This window comes from Enhydra lutris, unplaced genomic scaffold, assembly GCF_002288905.1.
Source record: "Enhydra lutris kenyoni isolate GAN:26980312 unplaced genomic scaffold, ASM228890v2 scaffoldscaffold204, whole genome shotgun sequence".
Lineage (NCBI taxonomy): Eukaryota > Metazoa > Chordata > Mammalia > Carnivora > Mustelidae > Enhydra > Enhydra lutris.
This window is the reverse complement of record NW_019154288.1, coordinates 28,110-35,249: the sequence shown is the minus strand read 5'-3', so window position 1 is coordinate 35,249 and position 7,140 is coordinate 28,110.

The following is a 7,140-nucleotide window of genomic DNA, read 5'->3' as shown; positions in this document are numbered from 1 at the left end:
GTGGCTCAGAGAAATCAGTAGGCGCCTACTAGGGCTGTCTTCTAGATAAGTTGCAAGTGTAATGGGTCCCTCAGATAAGCTATAAGCAAAATGGATCCTGGCCTGAGAACTTAATGATCATTTATAACCTGCTTTTATGGGAACATGCTCTTGAAAGTCCAAGTGTGCTGACTCAGGAAGAAGCATTTGGAAGAGGGCTTGCACAACCTGTCTTAAGATGCAGAAGGCCGGGGCGCCTGGGTGGCTCAGTGGGTTAAAGCCTCTGCCTTCGGCTCTGGTCATGATCCCGGGGTTCTGGGATCGAGCCCCGCATCGGGCTCTCTGCTCCGCGGGGAACCTGCTTCCTCCTCTCTCTCTCTCTGCCTGCCTCTCTGCCTACTTGTGATCTCTCTCTCTCTCTCTCTCTCTCTGTCAAATAAATAAATAAAATCTTTAAAAAAAAAAAAAAAAAAAGATGCAGAGGGCCTCCCGGCCAGTGGCCCGAGCACTGAGTCAGAGCCGAGCCCTCGAATTTGTTTGGCCTTGCCTCTGGCACTTCTGCTTCCAATTTTTGTGTGTGGCCGTCCAGCTCCACCTGGCCTGGCCTCTTTGCGTTGGGGTGCCAGTAAACCGGACCCCCTCCCGGATCTCCCCCACCCCAAAGGGTTTAGCTCCACGTGCATTGTCCACAGTGAGATCCTTGCACATCGCTTGTATTTCTGCCTGCTTGAATACATTTTGAAATCTCAAACTCAGCTGCCTCCAGGTCCAAGTCAGTGCTGTAATTGACTTGAGCAGCCTGAGGCAGGAGACTGTTGAAGGCAGAGTCTGCAGAGTGGCGGGTGGCAGGGAGCTTCCTTCCCACTTTGCCATAAGCAGAAATTGTTGGTGGAGCTTTCAGACTTAGCACGTGGTTACAGCCGGGACAGCAAAGAGATTCCATTTCGTGTGCCAGAGAGGGGAGGAAAAAGGCCAAGTGACCAAACAAACAGCTGCCATATAAGCTTACATGTGTAGGAAGAAAAAAAAAGAAAAAAAAAAACCCTCAATTCAGTTGATTTTAAAAAATATAATAGTTCATCTTAGTCATGGATTAGAATTCAAATAATATTGTGGAGAGTCAGTTAAGATTGATAAGGGTTGTGTTACTGCTGTTTCAAGTAAAAAATAAATGTTATCTCAGAAAAGCTGTAACTATGTGGCCAGACTTTCCTCATTTGGGGAAATAATTCAGAGCCTAGAGTGTAGACGTATTAGGTGTATTTCACCCATGTTATTACCAAAATTCTTTCTATTTGATCATTTTTCTGCTGATAAATATCCTTTTTCTTTTCAGTGTTACGCATGGGAATCTTTTGTTTTTCTTTTCCCATACTTTCCTTTAGAGGGCTACAAACCCTCTTGTAAGACTTTTTAAACTCCTTTGTGGAATGCGTAACAAATCGTTGCATTTATAAAGCATCCAATTAAGTAGCCTTCAGATCCCTGCCCAGAAATTTAAGAAGACAGCTAATCTAATGAGATAGAACAGGAAAAACTCACCCAGCCGTCCCTTGGCTCGCTGTGAAACCAGACGAGTGTGTCCCAACGCAGCACAGAAGCTCAAATGGATTTTGTAAACACTTGTACCAGGAGAAGACGGCATTGCACAAAATCTGGTTCCTGGCAGGATGAAGTACACCACTTAGCTGTGGGGCTGGCCTCTGTAATTTCCCTGCAAATAGGAATTTCACTGCAGGCAGTGACCACGTGTGTCGTTGCCCCATAGACAGTATTAAGATTCCTCGACTGATTGGTCCCAGTTTCTATCACTTAGCAAACATGCGCTTCGATCTTTGCAGGTAACCAGAATTTCAAATCGCTTTAAAATTTCTCCCCATGAGAGGAGATGGAACATGGGGAGTTAAGGGGGTAGGAGAAGAGTAAATGAAACAAGATGGGATTGGGAGGGAGACAAACCATAAGTGACTCTTAATCTCACAAAACAAACTGAGGGTTGATGGGGGGAGGGGGGTGGGGAGAGGGGGGGTGGGGTTATGGACATTGGGGAGGGTATGTGCTATGGTGAGTGCTGTGAAGTGTGTAAACCTGGCGATTCACAGACCTGTACCCCTGGGGATAAAAATATATTATATGTTTATGGGGCGCCTGGGTGGCTCAGTGGGTTAAAGCCTCTGCCTTCGGCTCAGGTCATGATTCCAGGATCCTGGGATCGAGCCCCGCATCGGGCTCTCTGCTCGGCAGAGAGCCTGCTTCCTCCTCTCTCTCTCTCTCTCTGCTTCTCTGCCTATTTGTGATCTCTGTCAAAATAAATCAATAAAATCTTTAAAAATATATATATATATTATATGTTTATAAAAAATAAAATAAAAAAAAAGAAATGAACAACAACAAAAAAATTCTCCCCATGCCCGCCCCCCTTTCTTTCCTTTCAATTGATATATCGAAGTCATTATTTAAGTGAAAAACCCACAGATTTATCATCTCTCGTGTGGATTTGTCAACCCAAACCATCAGAACTGTGATCCTGGGGCAATGAGAAGACACAGATGTTTGAAGTTAGTGTTGGCTCTTGGGCCAACTGTTAGCTGTCAGTGGGTAGAGATGGACTGAGTGGGAAGAGGTGAGCGAGGCACTGCTCTCAGGGGCTCAGAATGCCTGCAGGGGTTGAAAGGAGCAATCCTGGTGAGGTGTTGCCTTCGGAAGAGCGAATTGGGAAAGCACAGAAATCCCCATCAAAGTAAGAAGAATTTGGAAGTGATTAGAAAGGCTTGAAGCTTCATGGGAAAGCACACTTCACTTGTACACAGATCAGGGGTCAGCAGACTGTGGCCTGTGGGCCAGATCCAGCCCCAGTCGGCTCAGAAGAGTTTTTCCCTTTTTTTTAATGGTTAAAAAAAGGAATCAAAAGAAGAATATCTTGCGACCTATGAAAATTATGTGAATTCATGGGGCACCTGGGTGGCTCTCAGTTAAGCATCTGACTCTTGATCTCAGCTCAGGTCTTGGTCTCAGGATCACGAGTTCAAGCCCCGTGTTGGGCTCCATGCTAGACGTGGAGCCTACTTAGAAGGATAAAAAAAAAACCTCTGCAAATTCACATGGCAGTGGCCATAAGTCAAGTTTATTGGAACATCGCCAGGTCCACTCATTCTATGTTGTCTCTGGTGACCTTTGTGTTACAACGGCAGATCTCAGTGATAACAGCAGCAATGGTGTGGCCTGCAAGCCTGAAATATTTATTATTTGGCCTTTCCAGAAAAAGCTGGCTGACTCCTGACCCAGGCAGTTGTATTTATTGAGATCTTGTCCTGAAATATGTTTGTGAGTAGGAATCAGGAAGAAAACAGTAGTTACAATATTTCAGTGGTCTGAGGGGAGGTGAGTGGGTGGAGGAGAGACATAATTTCTGATCCCGCCCTGTCACCAGCATCACCAGCCCTGGGCTGTGTCTCACATTTGGGCCATATTAACAGTCAGCCACCCCCATTCATTCTGGCAGCAGCTTCTCCGACATGAGTTGGAATGTCTGAGAAGACGAAATACACCTCCAGACCAGCCTCACATACCAGTCCTCAGAGCGATTCCCAAAACTCTCCTTAGTGAGGTTTGCACCACACCCTGTGAGAGTCACTGGTGTTGACCTGGGGTTGGCACACTGGTTGGCAAACAGCCAGAGAGTAAATACTTTGAGCTCCACAGGCCGTCTGGTCTCTGTTAGAACAACACAGCTCTGCTGTTGTAGCATGAAAGCAGCCATTGATAATACATCCACCAGTCAGCCTCACTGTGTTCCAATAAAACTTTATTTGTGCACATGGAAACTTGAATGTCAAGTAATTCTGGTGCATTGCATTATATATTCCTCTTTTGAGTTTTTTCCCCCCCAACCTTTTTTTTTTTTTTTTAAGATTTATTTATTTTAGAGAGACAGAATGAGAGAGAGAGCACAATCAAGGGGAAGGAGCAGAGGCAGAGGGAGAAGCAGAATCATGAGCCAAAAGCAGATGCTTAACTGACTGAGCCACCCAGGCGCCCCTCCCCCAACCATTTTAAAGTAGAAATTATTCTTACCTTACTGGTCATACAAAAACAGGCAGTGAGCTAGATTGTACCTGTAGGCCATTGTTTGCTGACCCCTGGTAATATGGATAGTTTACTTTCTGTATTTTTTTTTTCATTAAAAAAAAACATTAACTTGGGAAGGCACTATCACCTTTGAATTGTAGTCATTGTGGATTTTATTGTGGAAGGCAATTCTATGCATACGTCTGCTTTCCTGCCTACTGCTATTGAATTTTTTTTTTCTTGCTACCTCTTTTGAAATCAAGAAAGATCCTTTTTTCAAGCCATTGCCCTATTGTTGGGACAGCCATTTACTTTTCCACTGATTCATTTGGTGTATTTTTACGAAGCATCTGCTGTGTGGCAGGCAGGTGGCAAGAAGGGTGCTGGAGCCTGGGGAGCGATGGCTACGATAGACTTGGTCTCTGCCTCTGTGGAACTCTCTGCTGGCAGGGGCGAGGTTAGTAATATGCAGTGCTTGGATGATCACAGCATGCATTGGAGATGTGGCCTCAAGCACTGATTTCTGTGGCGCTTGGAATACATGCCTCATGTAGGTGTATGTGGCCCGAGTGTGGTAGGTGGTATCCTGGGAAACAAGATGGCAGTTCACAATCATAGTGTCAGGCATTTGAACATAGCCTTGGCAGAAACCTTTCCAGAAGTCAGTCTGCCATTAGGCTTGGAAGTTGTTGGGCCAACTGGAGATTCTCCTTTGGCCCTGTGTCCTAGTTGAAGCATCTCTGTCTTTTTTGGTGAGCTGAATGACTTTAGATTGGATGCATTTCCATTTTCTCGTGGCCTGGGAAGGGGGCTGAGTGAGACTTTGGTTAGCCTCAACTGCAAGGTGGGACAGAACTACAACCAGTCAAGGGAGAAGGGGGTGGGGGGCATAAAGGTCTGCATAGCCCTGCTGCTATAAGGCTTTGGGAGTTATAAGGAAAAAGGTTATGCTTTACCAAAAAGTAATCAAGAAATTACAACTGCTGCTTGCTGTAAGCCTTGTTTGAATGACTTGTGAAATTGCACAGTGGCGTGCGTAGGAAAAAACAAACTCCAGAGTAAAATGTTGAGCGGGAAATGCTTTCCTGCTTTGTATTGTTTTCCCAGTTACAGACAGGAAACATTCAAGTGTGTTTTCAAGCACAGAACACTGCACACAAAGACGGCTCTGACAAAGCAGAAAAAAGGCCCACATAACAAAAAGTTTGTATCTGTGTAGCAAAATGTCTGATTTAAAATAATCTGATTTAGCGAGTATTATTTTTAAAATTTTTGGATCACTTTAAGGTGCCTTGATAAGTTTAATATGTTTCTCCCCTCTTTGCTTTATTAATGAATTTTTAAAATCTGATAAAAAAAAATCACATCTCAGATGGGGCGCCTAGGTGGCTTGGTCGGTTAATGTCTGCCTTCAGCTTAGGTTGTCACCCCAGGGCTTTGGGATGGAGTCCTGCTTTGGGCTCCCTGTTCAGCAGAGAGCCTGCTTCTCCCTCTGCCTGCTGCTCCACCTGCTCACGCTCTCTCACTCTTGCTCTCTCTCAAGTAAATAAATAAATAAAATCCTTTAAAAAAAAAAATCACATCTCAGTAAAAACCAAGGGGCTTATAAATCCTTTAAATGGGCACCGTAGCCAGTATTCTGAATACTTGCTGGACTTGCCTTGGGTAAAAATTCTAGGTCTCTGGTAAAGATGAACACTTCAAAACAATTCAACATACAAAGGACTGAGACTTGGACCAGTTGCAGTGATGAGGAAGATCAAGTTATTTGGACCACATGTTGGGGGAAGTAGGGGCAGTGGTGGCTCCCTAAAATGAAGGTAGGGATAGCATAGGCCAGCGGGAGTATTATTGTGTGAAGGAGCCACCCCAATTTGTATATTACATTCCAGAATCATGATTTGTCACTTAAAAGTCATCTTTCTCAGATATCCTGTATTCATGGATTGGAAGATTTAGTATTATTAAAATGTCCATACTACCCAAAGCTGTCTATCAAAATTCCAATGGCATTGGGGTGCCTAGGTGGCTTACTTGGTTAACGGCTGCCTTTGGCTCAGGTCATGATCCCATGGTCCTGGAATTGAGTCCCACATAGAGCTCCTTGCTCAGTGGGGAGTTTGCTTCTCCCTCTCCCTCTGCCTGCCCCTCTGCCTACTTGTGCTCTCTGTCTCTCTGTCAAATAAATAAATAAAATCTTAAAAAAAATTCCAGTGCCATTTTTCACAGAAGGAGAAAAATACTTCTAAAATCCACATGCAACCACAATAGGCCCAAATAGCCAAAACAATCCTGAGCAAAAAGAACACGGCTGGAGCCATCAGACTTCCTGATTCCAAACTACTTGACCCTTGAACAAACAACATGGGTTTGAATAGCTTACATACAGAGTTTTTACAGTCCAGTAAAGTAAATGTATTTTCTCTTCCTTACAATTTGTTTAATCACATTTTTTCCCTCTAACTGAATTTATTGTAAGAATACAGTAAATAAGGCACGTAGCATATAAAGATGTTAATCAGTGAGGCTTCTGGTCAACAGTAGGGCTATTAGTAGTTAAAATTTCTGGGAGTTAAAATCTATATGCTGATTTTTGGCTGCAAAGGGGTTAACACATCTAACTCCTGTGTTGTCCAAGGGTCTACTTGTCACAAAGCTGTAGTAATCAAAATAGTATGGTCTTGGCATTAAAAAACAACAACAACAACAACATAAATCAGTGGAAAATTTGGGAGCCCAGAAATAAATCCACATGTAAATAGTCATCTAATTGTTGACAAGGGCACGGAGAATGCACAATGGGGAAAAGACAATCTCTTGAATGAATAACATTGGGAAAAGAAGGCAAACCGGACCCCTACCTTGTACCACTCTAAAAAAATTAACTCTAAATGATTTAGAGAATTAGATGTAATATTAGGAACCACAAATCTCCTAGAAGAAATATAGGGAAAAAGTTCCTTCACATCTACCTTGGCATTGATTTTTTGGATATAACACCAAAGGCACTGTCAGCAAAAGCAACAATACATAGGTAGGACTACAGAAACTAAAAAGCTTCTGCACAGCAAGGACACAATGAAAATGAAAAAG